Source organism: Bos mutus, chromosome 2 (assembly GCF_027580195.1).
Source record: "Bos mutus isolate GX-2022 chromosome 2, NWIPB_WYAK_1.1, whole genome shotgun sequence".
In the NCBI taxonomy this organism is placed as follows: domain Eukaryota; kingdom Metazoa; phylum Chordata; class Mammalia; order Artiodactyla; family Bovidae; genus Bos; species Bos mutus.
In genome coordinates this window covers 99,031,256-99,057,399 of record NC_091618.1, presented here as the reverse complement: position 1 = coordinate 99,057,399, position 26,144 = coordinate 99,031,256, and the positions used below count along the sequence as shown (strand labels likewise).

The following is a 26,144-nucleotide window of genomic DNA, read 5'->3' as shown; positions in this document are numbered from 1 at the left end:
TCAGGGTCTTTTCCAATGAGTTGGCTCTTCACTATACATTTCATTATAAAAACACACCACGATCTTCTGTATTGTAGAATTTCACTACACAAATGATATTGTAGTTTATACTTTTGTATATGGCTTGCTATGCCTATGTATGAGAATTTTTCTGGGTTATATATCTGAAAGTGGAATTGCCATGGCATGGACTATCTACGGCTTTGATATTATGAAGTATTGCTTAATATTTTTCTACAGTGGTTATGAGTTAACACTGTAGGTACATAATAAGTGGATAAGAGATTTCCTTGTCTACATTTTCCCCAGCCTTTGGATTTTCCTTAAGTTTTGCCTTCCCATTCCATCTATGTATACATCTATGTAGAATCTACTTTGAAGTCCAATAGATTTACATCTCTAGTATAATTTTTTTCTTTCTTGCTCTTTGATCAATCAAGGAGTAAGAAAAGAACTGATTCATCTTATCTTTCATATTCGTATTCCATTTTCCATATCTCCATATTTCTGACTCTACTGCCACAATATTAGTTCAGACCCTTATTCTTGCCTAAACTATTTCAACAGACTGAATATTCTAATATCCATCTTGGAAATCTCTTTCTGTTGCAACTCATCCTACTTAAAACTGCTAGGTCAGTATTTCTAATGGAAGTAGTTTACTACTTTGGCAGTGTTGAATAAATTTAACACTTAAAGTGACATTCATAGTTGTTTCTGATAAGGTCCTAGAGTAACTTTTCAGCCACATCTCCTACTATTTTCTATATATGCCTTATATAGTAGCCAGACTAGATTATTCACTTATTATTGATTAATTCATCAAACCATAGATATTAAAAGCTTTGTAATGCTATGTTGTTGTTGTTTGGTTGCTAAGTTGTGCTAGACTCTTTTTCAACCCCAGGGACTATAGCCCATCAGCCTCCTCTGTCTGTGGGATTTCCCAGGCAAGAATACTGGAGTGGGTTGCCATGTCTTTCTCCATGGTATCCCCTGGATCAGGAATTGAACGTGTGTCTTCTGCATTGGCAGGCAGATTCTTTACCACTGAGCTGCCAGAGAAGCCCTTCCCTACACTTAGGATGCTTTTTTCCCGTAGTTCCTCCACCTAGCCATCTTTTCCTTTCAAAAATCCTACATGCTTTTCAAGGCCTACTTAAGATGTTAGATTTCTACGAAGTTTTTCTAGTATCCTCAGTTAATTTTACTCCTATAGTACTATATTGCTTTTATGGCACATACTGTATTTCATGTATTTGTCTTAGGTTTCCATTGTGAATAAGTACTTTGTCCATTCATCTGTATTATCCTTATAGCACTTAACATACTGTCCTGTATAAGGTAGGCAAACAATTAACTGAAATAATTTAATTGAAGATAACATATTAGTTAAATCCAAGTTCACCATTTAGACTATTCGGGAAAAGATCAGTTTTCATCATTAAAAAATGCTGAATTTTGTAATTTTATCTAGTATTCTTACTTTAAAACAGTATAGAATAAACTGGGTTTCTATATAGTGATCTTTACAGCTTGCCTTGATGAATAGTAAAGTTTATTTGTGATTAACATAATAGTTGTTCAGCTCACTTTTAGACCCTTAAGTAATTCTCTTAAATCAGTTTTTCAAACTGTACTCTGAGTAATGTGTAAGTTGATTCTGTTGAGATGTCCTGCTTACTGCTGGGTGCTTCCTCTGCCCCAAGGAAAGTGAAAGTCACTCAGTCATGTCTTTGAGACCTCATGGACTGTACAGTCCCTGGAATTCTCCAGGCCAGAATACTGGAGTGGGTAGCCTTTCCTTTCTCCAGGGGATCTTCCCAACCCAGGGATTGAACCCAGGTCTTCCGTGTTGTAGGTGGATTCTTTTCAGCTGAGCCACAAGGGAAGCCCAAGAATACTGCAGTGGGTAGCCTATCCCTTATCCAGTGGATCTTCCCAACCCAGGGATCAAACTGGGGTCTCCTGCATTGCAGGCAGATTCTTTACCAACTGAGACATCAGGGAATCCCAAGAAGAAGCTCTTTATTTATTTATTTCTTTACTATACAGGGCTTCTTCAGGGTCTTATTTAAGAAAGGATTTTTTTGCATAACGAGTATTACTCAGCCATTAAAAAGAATACATTTGAATCAGTTCTAATGAGATGGATGAAACTGGAACCTATTATACAGAGTGAAGTAAGCCAGAAAGAAAAACACCAATATAGTATACTAACGCATATATATGGAATTTAGAAAGATGGTAACAATAACCCTGTGTACGAGACAGCAAAAGAGACACTGATGTATAGATCAGTCTTATGGACTCTGTGGGAGAGGGAGAGGGTGGGGAGATTTGGGAGAATAGCATTGAAACATGTATAATATCATGTATGAGATGAGTCACCAGTCCAGGTTTGATGCACGGTACTGGATGCTTGGGGCTGGTGCACTGGGATGACCCAGAGGGAGGGTATGGGGAGGGAGGAGGGAGGAGGGTTCAGGATGGGGAACACAGGTATACCTGTGGCGGATTCATTTCGATATTTGGCAAAACTAATACAATATTGTAAAGTTTAAAAATAAAATAAAATTTAAATTAAAAAAATAAAATAAAAATATTGCTAAAAAAAAATATTTTAAAATAATTGCTAAGACTGTATAATACTTCAGTTTTTATCCATTTATTTAATGTTTTCCAAGATCTTGCAAAATATATGATTCCTGCCCACTTATTATTTTGTATTGCTACAAATTAAAAATCTGTAGTCCATGTGAATATGAAACTTCAAATAATTAAGCAAATAGTAGGAAAATGGGGTTTGTACATGACAAATAGTATATTTTCTAAATATTTTGAATTTTAATATGGATTTTTTATTATTAGAATATCAGAAGTTATTGGAATTGATGTACAAATTGCTAGGTAGGCTAAAGAATTTTCTAGATCATGGCTTCTTAAATTTTAATGTTCATAAGATTCTGATTCAGTAGGTCTGGACTAGTGCTTGCGATTATTTCTAACAAGTGGTTTCTATGTTGCTGGTCTGTGGACCACAGTTGGAGTAGCAATGAGCTTGATAACTTTCCAAAGCCTATCACCACATTTTATTAGGATTACATCCTTTGCCTTAGTGAAATAGATTTTCAGTATTGCTATGGACATTTATTTAACTGTTTCTCTACATTCTGATTTATACTTCGCCATTTTTAATAGAAATTTGTTTTTTTTTTTTTTTAGGAAATACTTTGTGTGTGGATTATTGATTGCTCTGTGACTATGTAGTTCTTTGTATAAAATTATCCTTCAGTATTTTTAAGATGGTTAGCCTTGAGAATTATTGGACTGTCAATGGCAACTTTCAGCAGTTTAATAGGGAATATGTGTGGTTTACTTTTTTAGTAGAACTATTATACTTAAACTAACTTTTGTTATTTTGCAGGATATTGTTTGAGGTTAGATATGGTTATTATAAAAATTAAAATGGAAATAATTTTGTTTGGCTAAAGTATGTTTTAGCTGGTATAAGTGCTGCTTTAAATTAAAAACTATTATTGTCATGAATTAGTAGCAGTTATATACCACAACAGGTTAGGCTGTTAATTTTATCTGTAGTAAATATGAATTGAAAACCTAATTTCTATAAGTGAACAAACAACAGGAGAGAGAGTCATTTAGTTGAATAGCTTGTACTCCAAAAGCTATGAATGGGACATTAATGCTTTTCTTAAGACATATACTATCAAAATATTTTCATAGTTTTTGGGCTTTTATAGAAAATGTTAGTAACTAAATCATAAATTTAAATTCTAAATTTTAAAGAAAATTCCAGAATTACATATTTTTGATGAATGGAGATTGGTAATTAACTTTGTAGACTAGAACAGCAGAACCTTTTTGGGGGAAGGTTACAATTTTTGTCTAAATACATGGTTATTATATTAATCTTCTATTATTTCACTTAAGAATTGTCAGTAGTAGGAACAACTGGAAAAACTACATTATTACCAAAGTGACTTTAAAATATATTATTATTTTCTTATTTCTTATTAAATAAGCACTAATATTGCTATAAAAGTTTTTATATGGAATGTATGTAAATGATAAAAGTTTTCTTCAGACCTGCTTCAATAATTTTGTATAGAAATAAACCTCCTTTGTTTTTTCTGGTAGCATCCATTGATTTCTGCTCCCCACCAAAGATACGTTAACAGTGCTGATGGAAGCAGAACACTTGGAATTTACATTAAAATTAAATGTGATGAATAAAAAGCAATATGGTATAATATTATAGTCTTCATTTTGCTTTACCAAAGTTCCAAAATCTAAAGGACAGAAATACTGACAAGGTCAAGAAAAATGAAAGCAAGAACAAATAATGCAAAAAGAAAATGACACTGAGGTCTTGGTTTAATACATATGTATTCCAGGTTGATGGTTGATTTCATTAGCAAATCTCATTGTTATGCAATGTCTGTTCTTCTGCAGCAAAATGAATATTGTATTTTTACAGGCTCTGTGTGTATCTATTATGTTACAATAAATGAAAAATATATATATATACACACCTATTTTTTTTATACCCTTTCCAGTTTACTCTTTTCAGTTTGTCCTTTAGGAAAAGAAAGAAAATTGAATTATATTCTTCCTTTTGTTGTCAAATTTATTCAAAGCGTTTCAGTTTATAATATAGATATATTTCCTACTTTTGTTCCCTGAAATAAACAGTTGTGAGGCAGTTAATAATGTAACCATTTAAATTATCCTATAACTTTTTAAATGAATATATCTTGATTGATTTAAGCTGATAATTAATTATGATGTTAACCATATGCTCTCTAACATATTTTTAATGTTAGGATGGGTTTTTTTTATCGCAAAAAAAAATACTAAGCAAGTTGTACATATTTTGCCAAATGTACATACTGCTATCTTTTCCAATATCAAAAAGTATATGTTTAGATTTCTATAGTTAGAATTAAATTTTCATAAAATAGGAAATTCAGAAATAACAGATTTCAGTGACTCCACCTAGGAAGAGTTCATTTAATCAGGGAAGAGACTGCATGACTCTTACGCAGTTATGTATATGAGTTCAAATATGGATCAAACTGTACTGGACACAACTCATTTAATTTTAGTCATTTTGAGGTTTGACAATGATTTACAAAATCTATTTGGTTTTTAGTAGTGTTCTCAAAAGTTGTCACAACTAAGAATCCATTGTCAAGCTTGAAAATAGAAAAGCCAAAGTTTTGATGTAACATGAGTTGATTGTATATCATTTAGAAATTGCCTATATAGTAAAAATTGACTGGCTCATTTGATGCAATCCTAATAAATACCTTCTTTATGTTAGACAAGCATGAGCTGTTACAGATATGTACAGGAGTTTTCAATGTATCAACCTAAGTTAATTTTTACTTAGAATATTTGCATTTTATTGTTCACAATGGGTAATATAAAACAAGAAATTTTAAAATCTAGTAAGGGCGATCCCTAAAATAATTGGAGAGTAATATAGAGCTAAATCTTGTGAAGAAAGAAGGTTTTCTGGGGTCAGATAGTGAAGCTCTGTGAGAGGGCGTCCTGAAAGTAATGCGATCTAAGCTGATAGTGTGGTAAGGAAGCAGTGGGAAACAGCATAAACAAGCTGGTAGATAAGAGCACATACCCTTGGCATCTTTGGAAGACAGAGAAGAGACCAATCCAAAATTAACGGAATATATTTGCTCCTACTTATTTACCCCAGTGCTTTTTGTATCCTTGTTAAATTTTAATAGTATTCAGTCCAGATATACTGTATATTGAGGTGCTACCATTGCAGAACTTGTTCAATTTTGTATAATAAAATGGGAAATATGAAATTGCTCTTATATTAATTTTAGTCTTCCCCCACCAATAATAGACAAAGTAAATGCTGTAAAATTATACAAAGATTCACACTCTATAATAAATTGTTATAAATTTCTCAGACTAACTGAGAAAATAGGAACCTAGAAGCTCTAAGTCAGATTTCTGTACCACAGTTACAAATACCAAACTGAGGAGGAATAAAAATCGTCAGAGACTGCGGCCCAGGCTGTTGAATTGATCAGGATCATAGAAGGTCACTAAAGAGAAAGCAAGGAACTGCTTTAAATTAAAAAGAGATCCCTAAGTGTCTAGACCTTTCTACCAGGGTCTTCTCTTTGATCGAGAACCACCATCATCAAGCATGTCCATTTTATGTACTCATCCAGCAGATAAATCTGAATTTAGAAAATGAAATATGAATTTGAAATATGAAAACAGACTGTGATTTAACAAAAGATCTTGGGGATTGTTAGTGTTTTTTTAGAGATTCTACCTAGATAAATAGCAGAAACTTTCCTGTTAAGATGGCACATTTTCTGGGTAACTTTTCATCGTGTTATGATTTTAGCTTGCCCTGAAGAAAGGTTGAAAGGAGTGTCATATGAAATTTGTTCAATTTCTGTAAAGATGCTCTTGAGAAAATTATTGTTTTGTCCAGTGTTGCATCACTGAAAAGTATGAAGACGTTTCTCTTGATTCTAAGTACTAGGAAAAGCCTTGGTGCTTATTTGTAAAGTGAAGTTTTTACACAGTCAGAGTTTTATAATTTGATCTTATTTCCTGCTTCACTTGGATTGCTAGGAAGCTCAGAGCTGAGCTACCCACATCTGAAGGTTGTGCAAGACCTTATGACAGGCATTTGTGTGTTCTAGCTTTACTTTGTGTTTCATCCTTCTTGCTTCCCTTTATTCATATTAATTTGTTTTTTGAAAGCATTCTGTTTTATTCATCATATGTCTTTAAGTCATCTTAGTTTAGAATAGATAGGATATAAATAATTATGGAAAGCTTCTTTATTGCTGGTAGAATGTAAGCAAGTAGAAGTAGGAGCTCTTGTCCCCTTCCCTGTCTTTCATTTTCATTTTGCGTGGATTTTTTAAGTCATGGAAGACTAATCTCTGTGGTTTCTTAGACCTTCCAGGGGCAAGGGCATCCTTTCTGAAGATTTTTCTCTGTGCAGAGCTACCAGGTGTAGCTCTTTGTGTCAAGTGTACTCTACAAAGAGTGCCTGACTGAAAGAACAAGTAGGGTTGAAATGTATCTAGAGGAGCGAAAGGTTTCCTTTTCTCACATTAGCTCGGAGGGGGTCTTTTTCTAACACAAAGGGTATCATGTTTGCCCTGGTTTCTGTCCTTGGCCTTTCAACTGAATTATAAACTGTTAACACCAAAATTTCCTGACATTTGATAAAAGCTGCGTTGAATGAAACAAAATTTCAAATTTATTTTCTTTACTTCAGTATTTTAATTTCCTTATCTTTTAAATTTGACCCATTCAGTTCAGTTCAGTCGCTCAGTCGTGTCCGATTCTTTGCAACCCCATGAATCGCAGCACGCCAGGCCTCCCTGTCCATCACCAACTCCCGGAGTTCACTCAGACTCACGTCCATCGAGTCAGTGATGCCATCCAGCCATCTCATCCTCTGTCGTCCCCTTCTCCTCCTGCCCTCAATCTTTCCCAGCATCAGGGTCTTTTCAAATGAGTCAGCTTTTCGTATCAGGTGGCCAAAGTATTGGAGTTTCAGCTTCAACATCAGTCCTGCCAATGAACACCCAGGACTGATCTCCTTTAGGATGGACTGGTTGGATTTCCTTGCAGTCCAAGGGACTCTCAAGAGTCTTCTCCAACATCACACTTCAAAAGCATCAATTCTTCAGCGCTCAGTTTTCTTTATAGTCCAACTCTCACATCCATACATGACCACTGGAAAAACCATTATGAGAAACTAAAATAGTCATGGGTCTTTATAATAGTTGAAATAATAAGTTTCTAATTTAAAATTTTGTTTTGTTTCCATATATGAATTACATAGTCAAAGCTCCTATTTAGTAAGAATTATTAATATATCTCAAATTATTTATGAAGGAAATAGGGCTATGTTTTACATTCCAGGTAGTTAACAGGATATTTGAATTATTTAATTGGACCAGGAAATTCAGCTGAAACTTTTAACTTCTTAGTTGTAATTTTTTGAAAATTTGGTGTTTGTTTCATGCTTCATCATAGTAAAGATGGTAGTTAGCAACTTGTTGTTTAGTATTAGTTTAGCACTGTTTAGCATTAATGTTGTTCAGTATTAAATATGTACTCCTTTCAAATGATATATATTAAATATTTGTAATGTGACCTATTCTCATATTTTGTATTATTAGTTTAGTTTTATCTTCTTGGGTGTTCTTTTTGTTGTCATTGATTTTGTTATCACTTTGTTTTGTTTTCTGTTCGTCAATACATTAAAGTTTTATTTTGCAAATATAATAAATATACACCTGATTTAAGTTATATAATTTAATACTGTGATTATATTACTGTGAAGCGGTTGTTAAGGGCTCTTTGCATTAAAATTAAATGATACTGTGTTAATAGTTAGGACACGGAGGGCGTCTGAACAAAGTATTTTAAACATAAATGTAGATTAAAAAAAAAAACCTCTCCATATTCTTAAATTAGTGAATTGGTTTATCATTTTGATGGATTGTGTTTGCTTTATACCCTTAGTTAATTTAAGTCAGTCTTCATTTAACTACACTAGAAATTTCAGAGAGTGAAAAAGTAATTTGGGGGGAAAAACTAAGGACAGAGAAACAAATTTCAAGCTCACCACATATATTTTTAAATACTTACAGATAATATTTTAGATTTTGTTTTCTTTTTAAAATGTGAGTTTTAAGTGATGCAAGAAATAGCTTCAAGTTATGTAAAGTTTCAATTCATATATTGAGATTTTTTCCTTGGACTGCTACATGAATTACAGTTTTACTTTGCAAGAGCTTGTCTTAAATTATAACTCAGAAACTTTATCTTTTTTGTTGAAAGAGTTGAAACTTAAAAACTTACTCCTTATTTAGCAGGTTTTTAAACACTTAATCCTAGGTTTTTTGTTTTTTTAAAGAGAAAACCTTGTTAGCTAGCGTTGCCTTGTTTTTAAATTTACCTGCCAAGCAGTAATTTTTAAAACCTGCTTAAACAGGTTTGTTTATCAAGGATTCCTTATTATAACTCTGTGCCTTCGCATGTCAGGAATAAACCCTCCTTTAAAAAAAAGGAAGATAGAACTCTTTATGTCTTGACACTAATTAAAATTAAGAAAAGAAAAATTATTTGAGACATCAACCTCACCTGGCTTAGTTTTGTCACGTGAGCTTTCACATTTACTGGTGATCTAAGTGCTCCACCTGCCTTTCAGTTTGTTTACCAGGAAATCAAGATGTGTAAACTGCAGGAAGTACTATTTGACCCTCTCCGACAGTATCTCATTACAATAATTGCTAATCTCTGAATAAGACAGCCATGTTTTGTGAGTAACTGAGAGAGAGAGGTTGTGTTAGGTAGATTTTAGGTGTTTCAACAAATAAAGCATTGTAAATGCTTGCTTGGATTATGTTTTCATGATAGCTTTAGATAAAAGACATATGGTGACCTTTGGGGTCAGCAAAGCTAGGACACAATAGTAGGTATTCTTTCATGCCTTTTAACTGAAAAATATCACGGCTTGTTGTTTTGGAGTGCTGTCACTGCTCTGAATCGAAAGGATAATGGCTACTTCCTGATTAAATCCACTCTCCACAGTAAGCTGTTAATGTTATACTGTATGTCTTTTTCTCCTGTAAATGCAATAGTGTTTGGTGCTTTCTTTACTTTTTATCATTGTCTTTCAGTAGATATATCTGTTGTAAATATATCCTGAAGTTGAAGTTTATAATTAGAGTAGAAAGTACTGTTTTAAGTTTGGATTTTTTTTTTTTAATGAAAAAGTATTTTTGTTTGGTATTAAATCCAATCTTCTCATATACTTATTGTAGATTTTGGATAAAGAATTTAGCTTTTAAAAAAGATATTGAAGTGATAAATTATATTAAGCTGTCACTTTCTTGGCACTCGAAGCAAAATTTAAAAAACAACTTATGTAGTAAGTCAGATTCATTTGTTTAGGGAATATTTGGATAAACTAATTTATTTTTACTTAATATATTTCATAAATCTATTTAAATATATTGTCACAACTATTGATAATTGTTTTAATGATTAAGTTAAATTATTTTAAAATTAATTATGAGATCCTTGTGATGTAAAAACAATATTAAGTACTCAGAATATAAGAAGGGGAATAATGAGCTGCTTAGTTTTAATCCTAAAGCTGGCAGTCACTCCATCTGTGTTCTTGGGACAATTATTTAAACTGCTTACCTCAGTTTTCTTGTCTACTGTTCATATGTGTGCTAAGTAAAATGTGTTTTTTTTTTCCTTTATGGTAGTACAAACTGTAAAGAAAATGATTATCCATAAGATTTTATAAAACAGACAACTGACTCTGAGTATATAGTAGGAAAATAGTACACAAGGAAATATAGAAAAATTATTTCTATTGTAAAATAATGGAAAATAAACTTTAAAATAAATACCAAGTTATTATCTTTTTAATTTCAGCAAAACTGTAATTTTTGCTAAATCCATAATATAACATTACCAGAGGATTCTATACATTGTTGGATACATGGCTGAAATGAGAAATGGAGAGCCTGGAGGTGATTTAGTGAAGAGTCACAAATACACTTAATTATTTATCTTTTTCTCTCAAGTCTTATTTCTGGAAATGAGATTATTCAGAGTAGAGGGAAGAAAGTATGTATACATTATAGGCCTATAAGTATATAGTTCATCTAAATAGTAAGATGTTTTATTTTTAAACTTTAGTATTAAGTATCCTGATTATATAAAAAATACTATGAAATTGTTAAACATTGAAGGCTACTATTGAAGATGGTCATAGAACCTAACATTCAGAACTAGTTTTAAAATATTCTGAGATAATGTAATTAAGTTTCGTTGAGAGAATTAAGGTACCTTCTTTTGCAAAATGCATATCACAGATATTTTAAGTAACCTGGTGATTTATGTTATTGGTGCATTCTAAGGAAATTCTAAAGATTATATTTATTGACTATTCTAGCTTAGTCAAGTTATTGAAGTAGGACTTATAGGAGGGCATCTACTTTAATTTGTAATAACAACTAATAGATGTCACTTATTGAACGCATAATATGTGCAAACTACTGGACTAATTTTTGGTAGGAAAGGCAAACTTTTACCTTTACCCTCTTAGAGTTCTGTTTTGCTGGGCCTGAGAATTAAATTGGTATAAGATAGATCAACAGGAGGAAAAAGCATACATATTTATAATACAAATTTTATGTGAAATGAGAGTCTGCAAAAGGAATGAAGACCAAGGAAATGGTGAAATATTCTGGTTTTATGTTAAGTTGAACAAAGAAAGGCAGTTATGGGAAAGTAACTATGTGGGGAGACTAAAGGAAGATAAGAATTATTTTAACAAGGTCTGTTTGTTGAGAATTCTCTCAGTCTCAACTTTTTATCCTTGATGGTGAGAGTGTTACTTTCCTTCTGGTATAGGAAGGACATCTTTCATATAGTACTTTGATTTCCTGCTTTTAAGAAATAGAAAGAAGGTCAGAGTGTTTTTCTGTATTTGCTAGTTTTTCAAGTGCCTTAACTCAAAACAGTCAAAATGCCAGAGCAGTGTATTCTGAAGAAGCGTATTCTGAATTCTATTATCAAATTATTTTACAGTCAAGAAAATTGCATGAGGTATAGGTAACCATCATTATCCCCATTTTTACTGATAAGGAAACAGTTTTAGAGAATTGAAATGATTTCATCAATGTCTTTTAGCTAATAAGTGCCAGAGCAAGACCAAAAATCTAACAGAATCCATAAAGAACTCAGTCTTCAGTGTCATGCCTTTAAGCATGTTTATATTTCACACATAATAAAGGTGCTAAAGACTTTGATTTAGATACGTTTTTTTCATCAGTTTATCAAATGTTAGGATCCTTACTGTCAAACACTATAAGGAAATTCTCTGATAGTAATGGAAAGCAAAATAAATCCCTAGTTTCAAGAAACTTACAGTTTAGTTGATTTGAAGGGGCAAAAATATAACAGGCTATTACAATACAATGCGATAACTGATATAATAGGGATAAATTCAAGATACTAAAGGTGACATAAAGAAATATCTAATGTTTCCTTTTATTTATATATTTAATATATATTTTGGGGTGCTGTTCTAGGGATATAAACGTAAATAAAACTTGCAAAGGTCTGTGCTCTTGGGGAACGTGTATTCGAGGTGGAATCAACAGTAAGCATAATAAATAAGTATATAGCATGTTTGAACGTGACAAGTATTATGGAGGAAAGAAAAAGTAGGTAAGAGAAAGGGTAAGAATGCTGTGGTGTGATGGGTAGGTTGATTTTTGAGCAAAGATCAAGGAAGTTAATTATGCAGATATCTTAAGAGCCTTCCAAGTAGAGGGCTCAAGGCAAAAGCATGCCTGGTGTGTTCAGAGTAATGAACAAAGCCCAGTGTGACTGAAGTAGAGTGAGCTAGAAACCAGAGTAGGCGGATATGACAGAGATAATTGGGGCTTTACAGAGCGCCATAGGCACTTTAAAGAGCCATTGCAGGGCTTTCAGTAAATCTGGCTTATATTTTTAAAGGATCACTCCAGTTGCTATGTTGAGAATGGACTATAGGGAGGCACTGACCACCAGCTAGAAGGCTTTTACAGTAATTTGATTGAAAGTAGTGGCTTAGATAAGGCTGGTAGTAGTTAAATTCTGGATGCTTTTAAGGTACACCGAGAAGTGTACCTTATTTGATGGATTGTTTGTGGGATATGAGGAAAAGAGAAGGCAAGATGACTCCAGGATTTTTTGCTGAGCCTCTAGAAGGATGGTGTTGCCATCAATTGTGAGATGGGGATGGTTTTCATAAGGAGCAAGTTTGTGATGTAGTGGAAGATCAGGAGTTTGGTTTTAGACATGGTAGATATTATGTGTTTAATAGATACATGCCATTGGAGATTGTGGAAAGATTTTCCTGAGGAGTTATCATCTAAATTGAGGCTAAAGAATGAATTGATGGTGATTTATGATGAACATGAGAGCATTGTTTATACACTTAAATGAATTTTGGCTTTTTCTACTTTACATATTTACAAACTGGAGTAACATCTAAACATCTAAAGAGTAGTAACATTTAAAAGTAACAAATTGTTTATTTTAGCAAAATTATTCTAAGTAGTTAAGTTTTCGGAATATTTCAGTAGCTGCTATATCCAGGAGTTGCACTGGGTGCTTTTACATATATTGATTCTCACCGTTGTGCTGTAAGGTAAATTGTATTTCCATTTTACATTTGGAGAAACTGAGTCTGAAGGAGATTGACACATTAATATTAGGTGATGCATCTGGATTCAAATGTAGGTCTTTAGATTATATTTCCCATGCTTCTTATTTTTAAGTTAAAAATAGGTATCCTTACTTTGCAAATTTTTAAACATTTGATTAAGGTCTCAAGGAGTTGTCTTGAAAGCATGAACTATTCTGTATTGTAGCATAATGATACCCTTGAGACATAGGGTTTGTAGATTCTTGGTCATGGAGTCAAATCAGTTGTTGGTCTTTTTTGAATTCTTATACAGCTTTCAGTACGCTATTACAGGTACTGTCTCCATTCCTAGCCCATATTCCCATGTGCAGTGCTTAATATGTGCTTAGAAATTTACAGCTGCTATCATCATCATCATCTTTATCCCTCTTCCTAGTATGCTGTGACCTTGGGAATCCCAAGCCTGTATGATCATTTGTAAATTATAAAACCTCAGAGATTAAGGGTACGTTGTTGTGTTGTTCAGTTGTGTCCGACTCTTTGCAGCACCATGGACTGCAGCATGCCGGGCTTCACTGTCCTTCACTATCTCCCAGAGTTTGCTCAAACTCACATCCATTGAGTCAGTGATGCCATCCAACCATCTCATCCTCTGTCATCCCCTTCTCCTCCTGCCTGCAATCTTTTCCAGTTTCAGGGTCTTTTCTAATGAGTCGGCTTTTCACATCAGGTGGCCAAAGTATTGGAGCTATTGGGTATTGGAGTAAAGGATATGAGGACTATGATTAATGAAGAATGAGTTTTAATGTATGTATTTTGTCTGATGGAAACCATCTTTGTTTCCTTCTCTTTATTGACTTTTCTGGGGAATTGAATTTGATAAATAGCTGTTATTTCTGACTGGAAAAGCAATATTCTCTGACATGCCAATGAGTATTTTCACTGTAAAAGTGAACATCAGCTGTTCTACTTTGATAGTGAATAGAAATATAATTGTTCATTGAAACAGATTCACTTAAGGTAATGATACCATAATTTAAAAATGTAAACCTTTTGCCTTTAGATCAAAATATAGGCTATTTCTTAAATTTTATGTGAGCTAACACTGTTTACATTTACAATTCATTTTTAAAGACGTACTTAAGAGCAAATCATTCAGATATTCTACAGGAAAGAAACATTTTAGCAAACACGTACATATTTTTAAAAAGTACCAATTAAGAAAAGAAAACCCTGCTGTGGATTAAAATAGCCTGTAAGTCTCAAAGGTCACTTTAAACATATACTAAGGACATAGGTAGAAAATTCACCTAGCCTTTGTATGTTCTGTAAATATGTAATTTTATTCTAAGTGTGCTATGTATTTCTCCAGGTTTTATGCTACTTTCCAAAGGAGTACCATATATATTCATTCTTCCTATTCCTTTCTCTAAAGTCTTCCTTCTCTTTCATCATTATACCTCAAATTCTGGCATCACCGACTCAATGGACATGACTTTGGGTGGACTCCGGGAGTTGGTGATGGACAGGGAGACCTGGTGTGCTGCGGTTCATGGGGTCACAAAGAGTCCGACACGACTGAGCGACTGAACTGAACTGAAGATCACTGTATTCATTAAATGAGATTTTTAAGTAAACAAAATCTTGGTTGGCCCCCAAACACCTTTTTTGTTATTACTAAGTTATCTGTATAACTTAATATTTTATTTACTTCTGTTCAGGACTAAATATATATATCCTGTACATTTCTACTTAGACATAAATGTATTTGTATAGATATTAGATGTATATTCCTCACCTTTTTAATCTTATTTTTTGTTTTGGATAGTATCTTTAATTTATTTGGGGAAAAAGAAAAATGATTGGTCAAATAGAAATAGAATATTCTGTTAAAAGTATCCTGCTGATCCTCTATGACCCACCTCCCAGAGTAATGGAAATAAAAGCAAAAATAAACAAATGGGCCCTAATTAAACTTAAAAGCTTTTGCACAACGAAGGAAACTATAAGCAAGGTGAAAAGACAGCCTTCAGAATGGAAGAAAATAATAGCAAATGAAGCAACTGACAAAGAATTAATATCAAAAATATACAAGCAGCTCCTGCAGCTCAATTCCAGAAAAATAAATGACCCAATCAAAAAATGGGCCAAAGAACTAAACAGACATTTCTCCAAAGAAGACATACAGGTGACTAACAAACATGAAAATATACTCAGCATCACTCAGTGTCAGAGAAATGCAAATCAAAACCACAATGAGGTACCATCTCACACCGGTCAGAATGGCTATCAAAAAGTCAACAAACAATAAATGCTGGAGAGGGTACAGAGAAAAAGCAACCCTTTTACACTGTTGGTGGGAATGCAAAGTAGTACAGCCACTGTGGAGAACCGCGTGGAGATTCCTTAAAAAAACTGGAAATAGAACTGCCATATGACCCAGCAATCCCACTGCTGGGCATACACACGAAGGAAACCAGAATTGAAAGAGACACGTGTACCCCAAAGTTCATCACAGCACTGTTTACAATAGCCAGGACGTGGAAGCAACCTAGATGTCCATCAGCAGATGAATGGATAAGAAAGCTGTGGTACATATACACAATGGAATATTACTCAGCTATTAAAAACAATGCATTTGAATCAGTTCTAAGAGGTTGATGAAACTGGAGCGTATTATACAGAGCGAAAGAAGTCAGAAAGAAAAACACTGATACAGTGTATTAACACATATATATGGAATTAAGAAAGATGGTAACGATGACCCTAAATGCGAGACAGCAAAAGAGACACAGGTGTAAAGAACAGACTTTTGGACTCTGTGGGAGAAGGCAAGGGCGGGATGATTTGAGAGAATAGCATTGAAACATGTATATTATCATATGTGAAATAGATCCCCAGTCCAGGTTCGATGCATGAGACAGGGTGCTCAGGGCTGGTGCACTGGGATGACCCTGAGGGATGTGATGGGGAGGGAGGTGGGAGAGGGGTTCAGGATGGGGAACACATGTACACCCATGGCTGATTCATGTGAATGTATGTCAAAAACCACCACAGTATTATAAAGTAATTAGCCTCCAATTAAAATAAATAAACTAAAAGTATCCTGCTTCCTATTTTTAGTAGTTATAAAACTAAGACTATTACATCCTTGATTAATTGTAATGCTCAGAGAATGAATATTTGGATTATATTTTCCTTGGAATGCTTTCCTCTTAACAATTGTTATTGAAATTCTTGCATAATGTATATGTGCAAGTGTAAAATTGAGATATTTTTTGATGATTTGAAGATAACAGGGGGATTTTGGGTTCTGATTTGACAATTTCAGCTACTCCTAATCTCATTGGGGAAAATAAAGTACAGGCATTAAATAGGAGTCTTGATAATTTGAGCAACTACTCGTTTTGTAAACAGCATAATCAAATATTAAATGTGTAATAAATTTTAAAACACCAGAGATTGTTTTAAAAAGCAGGATGAAATTAATTGCTAAATGAGTGCTATAAACAAATAAAATATACTATGAGTTGGTAATTAGAGAAGATGATAGAATGACCAGAGAAGGCACCTTTAAGGAGAAGGGCCCTAAGCTTCAGACATTGAAGAAGGACTTCAAACATTAATTGTGAAAACATTTTTATTGTGATATAGTTTATACACTGTGCAGTTCACCCATGTAATGTGTCCAATCCAATAGTTTTGAGTAAATTACATTATTACTTTTTTAAGTGGTGGTAAAAAAGATACCATAAAGTTGCAGTTTTAATCCCTTTTATGTCTATAATTTGTTGTCATTAATTACATTCAAAATGTGCAAACATCAGCACTGTCTATTTTTAACACTTTTTCATAGCTCTAAACAGAAACTATGTAACTGTTGAACACTAACTCTCCATCCCCCTACTCACTCCCCCGATAAAGTTCAATCTACTTTCTCTCTTGATGATTTGCCTATTATAGGTACTTCATATAGGTGAAATCACATATTTTTCCTATTGTGTCACGGGTTTTTTCACTCATTATAATGTTTTCAAGGTCTGTACATGTTATAACATGTGTCAGGACTCCATTGCTCTTTAATACTCAGTCTCATTATTTATGTAAATAACTATTTAATAGTATATATATAATACACATATCATATATGTGTTGTCTGTTCATCTTTTGATTTTTAAGTCTCTTTGAATTTTTTCTTTTTTGGTATATATGTGCCTTGGAGAAGAATTGCTAGTTCATGTGGTAAATTTTAAGTTTAGCTTTTTGAACAATTGGCAAACTGTTTTCCATAGCAATTGCCTTATCAAGCATTAGTTTTTCTTTTATTATACTGTAGATATACACTATGTAAAAAGTTAGGCTGAATGAATATTGTCTTCAGCAAATACCATATACTTTTTTAAAAAGGAAGAAGGACAAAAAGAAAGCCATGTGTTATGCATGAGAAAATGTGTATGTTTTATATAAAGACCTAACCCATAAAGTGAATTTAATAAAATAATTAAACCTTGCAGTTGTATGTTACCCCAACATTGTTATAATATTTTAAAAACATGGTCACCATATTTCTATTTCTCAGTCCGAAGACATCTGCTATAAGTAGATAGGTACAGCTATTCCTATGAGTAATTAGTGCAATTTAGTTTATTTCTGCCCAATTTTAAGATACTTATTTTTTAGTTGCCCTTTTTTGCATTATAAAGTAAATTCACCCTTAATTATATCTAACTGGAAGGTATTCCCAATGTATGCTATTTAGAGTTTTGCCAAGAGAATGCACTTATAGCAAACACCCTCTTCCAACAACACAAGAGAAGAGTCTACATATGGACATCACCAGACGGTCAATACCGAAATCAGATTGATTACACTCTTTGCAGCCAAAGATGGAGAAGCTGTGTACAGTTAGCAAAAACAAGACCAGAGCTAACTGTGGCTCAGATCATGAACTCCTTATTGCCAAATGCAGAATTAAATTGAAGAAAGTAGGGAGAACTACTAGACCATTGAGGTATGAACTAAATCAAATCCCTTACAAATACACAATGGAAGTGACAAATAGATTCAATGGATTAGATCTGATAGAGTGCCTGATGAACTATGGATGGAGGTTCGTGACATTGTACAGGAAACAGGGATCAAAACCATCCCCAAGAAAAATAAATGCAAAAAGGCAAAATGGTTGTCCAAGGAGGCCTTACACATAGCTGAGAAAAGACGAGAAGTGCAAGGCAAAGGAAATAGGAAAAATATACCCATTTGAATGCAGAGTTCTAAAGAATAGCAAGGAGAGATAAGAAAGCCTTCGTCAGTAATCAGTGCAAAGAAATAGAGGAAAACAATAGAATGAGAAAGACTAGAGATCTCTTCAAGAAAATTAGAGATACAAAGGGAACATTTCATGTAAAGATGGGCACAATAAAGGACAGCAATGGTATGGACCTAACAGAAGCAGAAGATATTAAGAAGAGGTGGCAAGAATACACAAAAGAACTATACAAAAAAGATCTTCATGACCCAGATAACCATGATGGTGTGATCACTCACCTTGAGCCAGACATCCTGGAATGTGAAGTCAAATGGGCTTTAGAAAACATCACTACAAATAAAGCTAGTGGAGGTGATGGAATTCCAGTTGAGCTATGTCAAATCCTAAAAGATGATGCTGTGAAAGTGCTGCACTCGATGTGCCAGCAAATTTGGAAAACTCAGCAGTGATTACAGGACTGGATAAGTTCAGTTTTCATTTCAGTCCCAAAGAAAGGCAATGCCAAAGAATGTTCAAACTATCACACAATTGCACAATTGAGTGCATTTTGAGCAAAGTAGTGCTCAAAATTCTCCAACTCAGGCCTCAACAGTACGTAAACTGTGAACTTCCAGATGTTCAGTCTGGATTTAGAAAAGGCAGAGGAACCAGAGATCAAATGCTAACATCTGCTGGATCATCGAAAAAGCAAGGGACTGCTTCATTGACTGTGCAAAACCCTTTGTGTTGATCACAACAAAATGTGGAAAATTCTGAAAGAGATGGAAATACCAGACCACCTGACCTGCCTCTTGAGATGCAGGTCAAGAAGCAACAGTTAGAACTGGACCTGGAACAACAGACTGGTTCCAAATTGGGAAAGGAGTACGTCAAGGCTATATATTGTCACCCTGCTTATTTAACTTATATGCAGAGTACATCATGCGAAATGATGGGCTGGATGAAGCACAAGCTGGAATCCAGATTGCCAGGAGAAATATCAGTAACCTCAGATATGCACATGACACCACCCTTATGGCAGAAAGTGAAGAAGAAATAGTCTCTTGATGAAAGTGAAAGAGGAAGGGGAAAAAGTTGGCTTAAAATTCAACATTGAGAAAACTAAGATCATGGCATCCACTCCTATCACTTCATGGCAAGTAGATGGGGAAACAGTGGAAACAGTGAGAGACTTAATTTTGGGGGGCTCCAAAATCACTGCAGATGGTGACTGCAGTCAGGAAATTTAAAGATGCTTGCTCCTTGGAAGAAAAGCTATGACCAACCTAGATAGCATATTAAAAAGCAGAGACATTACTTTGCCGACAAAGGTCCAAAGTTATGTATGGATATGAGAGTTGAACTATAAAGAAAGCTGAATGCTGAAAAATTGATGCTTTTGAGCTGTAGCATTGGAGAAGACTCTTGAGAGTCCCCTGGTCTGCAAGGAAATCAAACCAGTCAATCCTAAAGGAAATCAGTCCTGAATATTTATTGGAAGGAATGATGCTGAAGCTGAAACTCCAGTACTTTGGCCACCTGATGCAAAGAACTGACTCAGTGGAAAATACCCTGATGCTGGAAAGATTGAAGGCAAGAGAAGAAGGGGACTGCAGAGGATGAGATGGTTGGATGACATCACCAACTCGATGATCATGAGTTTGAGTAAGCTCCGGGAGTTGGTGATGGGCAGGGATGCCTGGTGTCATGCAGTTCATGGAACTGCAAAGAGTTGGACACAGCAGAGTGACTGAACTGACTGACTGACTGATGGTATTTAGTCCTTTTTATGTGTTTACTTCGTATAGGCTATCGTTTCATATTTTATAAGTCTTAGACAAAAGACTAGAGTTATTTCAGTTGACATTTAAAAAAAATGACTCTTAAAAGTATAGTTTCTGAAATTCAGTTAGAGTTACTAAGGTAACATTTACGTATCTTTTCATAGTTCAATGAGAGACCACTAAGCCAAAAGATTATGGCACAGACTTGATGAGATCATATGACCCAGGAAATGGGAAGCAATGCTGAGATAGGGAAGCTTTTTGACCTAATTACAAATTTCCCTAGGAATGATATGTAACAACCACAAGGGGACATACAATAGTGAACTACAGTTGTGGACTCAATATGGAAATAGTAATAGCAGATACAATTGGTCATCCTGATAAGAATATTGTTTAGGATATAAGAAAGTTAGTTTCTCATCAGAGGGTGTACATGTAAATATTTGATGCATAGGGAGTTTGAAACAATTTTAAGAATATTGACACAAGATAGATCATGGAATAATTTTATTTCCTTTGTTCAAACCTCTGAGGCAAATTCCTTAATATTGATTTGAGCTTAGTGAGTCTTTACACACCTAAGTAGGAAGCAAGAACAAGGTTGTAGAATGTCTAAATTATCAACAAAAGCTACACTTAGGGAGGAACCTTTAGGAAATAATTTTACACTTAGTTAAAACTCAAAATACAATAATAGTCTGTTGGTACAGAATTGTAGTAGACTTAAAACTTTGAATACTATACTGAAAATTCATTAGATAAACTATTTTATATTTTTCTTAATGTGACATTATTGAGCTACTAAGAAAGTAAAGAATTTAAAGGGATCAAAAACTATGTGAAATAGAAAATTTATGGAGGGGTATTAGAAGATATAACCATCAAATCAGAGAAATGAGGACAAATGAAAAGTTGATTGTTAGTGACAGCACTTAGAGTAGAATCAGGTGGGTTCAAAATCCAGATCATGACTAACAATTACACGTCTGTCCCTCTTATGGGTCCTTAATAATTGTTGTTGACTTTGGAGTGATAGATTAAAGGAAATGTAGCCCTTATTGGTCATTTTTCTTCTTTAGATACTGAAATAAACAGTTTAGGTACTTATTAACAAAAGAAGTTGCTGCTGCTGCTGCTGCTGCTAAGTCGCTTCAGTCATGTCCAACTCTGTGCGACCCCATGGATGGCAGCCCACCAGGCTCTACTGTCCCTGGGATTCTCCATGCAAGAACACTGGAGTGGGTTGCCATTTCCTTCTCCAATGCATGAAAGTGAAAAGTGAAAGTGAAGTCACTCAGTCGTGTCCGACTCTTAGCGACCCCATGGACTGTAGCCCACCAGGCTCCCCCAGCCATGGGATTTTCCAGGCAAGAGTACTGGAGTGGGGTGCCATTGCCTTCTCTGATTAACAAAAGTTATTCTACATAAAAAGTTTATAAGTAGTAAGGAGAGACTTTTTAAATCTTCAGTTTCTCATTATTTTAAACTGATTGGCAATTAGTGATAGATATTAATGCAGAATTCCTCATTTGTAAAACTGAAATAATAATGCCGGATCTCCCTACTTCAAGATTTGTCCTTAAGGTAAAAATTAGAATATATGTGCATACTTTTTTGGGTCAGTTATCAAGTTCTATATACGTTTCAATGATTATTATACATTTTCATTCAAAGCGTTTTGTTAAAGTCTTACATTCCAGGTTTTAAGGTTGTAAAGACGATAAGCAGTAGGCCCTGCTTCTCAACGATCTCACAGTGTGGTAAGAAGTGGTATATCAAAACAGAAAATTGCTGTATGGTACAGTGCTTTAATTAGGGACTATATGAGAGCAACTAGAAAGAAGTACCTAAGACTTGCTCACTGAATTAGAATGGTTCCCCATAGTTGGTAATATATGAGATGAGACCTAGAATATGTATAGGAGTTTAACAGGGAATAAAGGAAGAACATTTGAGGGAAGTGAACACCAAGTACCAAATACTATGTGCCACGGATGCTTGGGAAACCATAGAGTACTGGGGAAATGGTGAGACGTTTGGTTATTAATACTTAGTGTATGAGAAGAGAGTAAGATCAAAAATAAAGTCCCAGGCCTCATTAAGAAGAGCTTTTTTATGTCAGAGGACCTGGGATTTTATCATATATTTCATATGGAGATAATGAAAGATTTTTAAGTGGGAATGTGGCAGGATCAGATTTTTATATTAAAAGATTACCATTAAAATAAATAGGATTGAAGAAGCAGAGGAACCTCTTAGAAGGCTCTTGCAGTATTTCCAATAAGAACTGATTTAGTATTATACTAAGATGATGGTGGGAATAAAGAGAAAATATTTAGGAATTAATAAGCAGAAAATAATAAATATAATTTGTGGTTTAGAATCTCAGGCTTAGTTATCTCTATAAAATCCCTCTACTATAAAAATCTGGGAATTCCCTGGTGGCTCAGATGGTAAAGCATCTGCCTACAATGCGGAAGACCCTGGTGCAATCCCTGGGTTGGGAAGATCCCCTGAAGAAGGAAATGGCAACCCACTCCAGTACTCTTGCTTGGAAAATCCCATGGACGTAGGAGCCTTGTCAGCTACAGTCCATGGGGCCGCAAAGAGTCAGACACGACTGAGCGACTTCACTTTCATTCTATACTTTCTTTCTTTTCATTATAAAAATCTAGCTAGTCACGTGACTACTGGAATTAAGTTGTGGAGCAAGTCTGGTAACTTATGAATTTATATGTTGGATAAACCTGTTGGTTCCTAAACTGAATGAATGTAACTTTAGGAATTTTAGTTAAAAAAAATTCCTTCTGTATCTATATCTATACATCTATAGAGAGGGGGAGAGAGAGGGGACAGTGAGGAGAAGAAGTGAGATAGAGGGGAGAGAGGGAGAGATGCAAAGTTAACTAAATGGTTGCGTACCTGAATTTGATTGTGAAACGTGAAAGGTCATACTAGGGACATTTCTATATTTAGTCTTGAATACAGAGGCTACAATGAGAACACTGATTTTAAGATTTTGATAAAGAATATATTAAGTCATAAGAGCATTTTATGAACATGATATCCAAATGCTTTTTTAATATATCATCTTTATGGATGTATAGTTCGTATATCATACAATTCACCCATTTAAAATATGTAATTCTGTTTTAAGTATATTCACAGCATTGTCCACCATTATCAGAGTCAACTAAAACGTTTTCATCATCCCCCAAAAGAAACCCAGTACCTATTAACAGTCACCTCCCATTGTTCCTCAGCATTCCCAACCCAAGGCAACTGTGAATCTACTTTCTGTCTTAATGGATTTACCTTTCCAGGACATTTCATATAACTGGAATCACACAATATGTGGTCCTTTATAACTGGTTTCTTTCACTTAGTATAACATCTTCAAGCTTCTCCCATGTTGTAGCACATATCAATATTTCATTCTCCAGTCCCATCACTTCATGGCAAATAGATGGGGAAACAATGCAAACAGTGATAGACTTTATCTTCTTAAATACCAAAATCACTGCAGATGGTGACTGCACCCATGAAATTAAAAGACACTGGCTCCTTGGAAGAAAAGCTATGACCAACCTAGACAGCATATTAAAAAGCAGAGACATTACTTTGCCAACAAAGGTCTGTCTAGTCAAAGCTATGGTTTTTCCAGTAGTCATATATGAATGTGAGCGTTGAACCATAAAGAAGGCTGAGCACTGAAGGATTGATGCTTTTGAGCTGTGGTGTTGGAGAAGACTCTTGAGAGTCCCTTGGACTGCAAGGAGATCCAGCCAGTCCATCCTAAAGGAAATCAGTCCTGAATATTCATTGGAAGGCCTGATGCTGAAGCTGAAACTCTAATACTTTGGCCACCTGATGCGAAGAACTGACTCCTTAGAAAGACCCTGATGCTGGGAAAGATTGAGAGCAGGAGAAGAAGGGGACTGCAGAGGATGAGATGGTTGGATGGCAGCATCAACTCAATGGACATGAATTTGAGCAACCTCCAGGTGTTGGTGATGGACAGGGGAGCCTGGTGTGCTGCAGTCCATGGGTTTGCAAAGAGTCGGACATGACTGAGCAACTGAACTGAATATTTCATTGCATACATATACCATATTTTGTTTACCGTTTATAGTCATTTGGATTATTTCCACATTTTGTACAAGGTTTTGTGTGGACATAATATTTTAATTTCTCTGGTGTGTATAATTAGGAAAAAAATTGCTGGGTCATCTGGTAACTCCCAAACATTCTAAACTTTTGAACATTTGAAGTGGAATATTCAGATGAGCATTTAATGTGCAGACAGTTTTGTAGTTTAAATAGGTATATATGGTTCTATCGTTGTACTACATTTATTTTAGTAATCAGTGAGTTATTGCTGTGTGTGTGTGTGCGTGTGTGTATGTGTGTGTGTTAGTCACTCAGTCATGTCCAACTCTTTTCAACCCAATGGATGGTAGCCCACCAAGCTACCCTGTCCATGGAATTCTTCAAGTAAGAATACTGTAGTGGGTTGCATTGCCCTCTCCAGGGGATCTTTCTGACCCAGGAATTGAACCTGTATCTCCTCTGTCTCCTGCATTATAGTCAGATTCTTTACCCACTGAGCCATGGGGGAAGCCCAAGCTATTTATAAAAGAGATACTTAAAAATTTTTTTATGACTTTAATGTTTATTTTTAGAATGATCTTATTAATTGAGTTGGTAATTTGTTTTACTTTGTAGAAATACTCAAGAAATTGGCTTATACTTGTATTTATTTTATCATTATGTTTAACAGCTAAATGACATTTTCATATTTTTTTTACAGGTCATGTTTGGGATATATATTTGGTGTTGTTTAGTTGCTAAGTTGTGTCTGATTATTTTGCGACCTCATGGACTGTAACCTGCCATGCCCCTCTGTCTATAGGACTTCCCAGGCAGGAATACTGCAGTAAGTTGCCATTTCCTTCTCCAGAGGATCATCCCAACCCAAGGATCCACCCTGCATCTCCTGATTGGCAGGTGGATTCTTTACCACTGAGCCACCTGGGAAACCCAGGATGGGCTCAGAGCCTTGTATTATGAATAAATAGTTAAATTCTCTCTGAGCAATATTATGAAGGATCTTGAATCTTCCAAATGAAAAATTAGGAGTATTATTATTTTAATATATTGGCCTGTCAGTATATTAAGAAATAGACAAATTGTATGCAGTTCAGAATAATAAAAAATTAAGAGGAAAATAGAAAGATTGTATTTGGAAAGTTGTTAGTGCCTAATCTGACTAAGTTTTGTAGCTAAGAGAATGGTGTAGGGAATTATTGTAATGATTTGTGAACTTTTACAGATCATCAAAGTCATAAAGGAGAAAACTTAATCTTTAAATTACCTAATAAAAAGAGTTATAGTCTAAAAAAAATTTTTTAAATAATTAAAATTTTAAAATTATGCATTATCTTCTCAGGAAAAAGCAGTTTACTATTTTGCTTATCTAAAAACAAACCTGAAAATGTCACTGTTACCTAAAAAAACTTTATAGTATTATTTAAAACTACAGTAATGAGAACATTCTTTTGAGAGGCAGATTGACAGGGGATACTCTAGTATACTTCTTTGCCATCTATTCAGGTTTACCTGTGAAAGAAATCTGCTTGAAAATGAAAATGCTCTTGACATTTTAAACTTATTTTTACTCACATTGAATTTATGAAAGAGTATTGACTTTTAATGAGCTGTTCTCCCACTCTTATATATTTAGTTTGAAGAAAATAAAGATATTTGCCTCTGAATTTTAGCTAAACACTTAAGAACAAAATACCAAGCAGGAAGTGTGCTAAGTATTCTCTTTACAATAGCTCTTTGAAGTAAG

General features: G+C 34.4%; 1 protein-coding gene across 13 annotated transcripts in view; it reads left to right on the top strand.

Moving 5' to 3' along the window:
* Positions 1-26,144, top strand: part of BAZ2B (bromodomain adjacent to zinc finger domain 2B) — a 422,769-nt gene that overhangs the window by 213,084 nt on the left and 183,541 nt on the right. The window contains exon 1 of one of the 13 annotated variants that reach the window (XM_070357372.1): positions 9,368-9,629. The exons of the other annotated variants lie outside the window; for them this stretch is intronic. The gene's annotated coding sequence lies outside the window, so the exon portion shown is untranslated. Of the gene's footprint in view, positions 1-9,367; positions 9,630-26,144 lie in introns of those variants that run through there. 13 annotated transcript variants of the gene reach the window in all.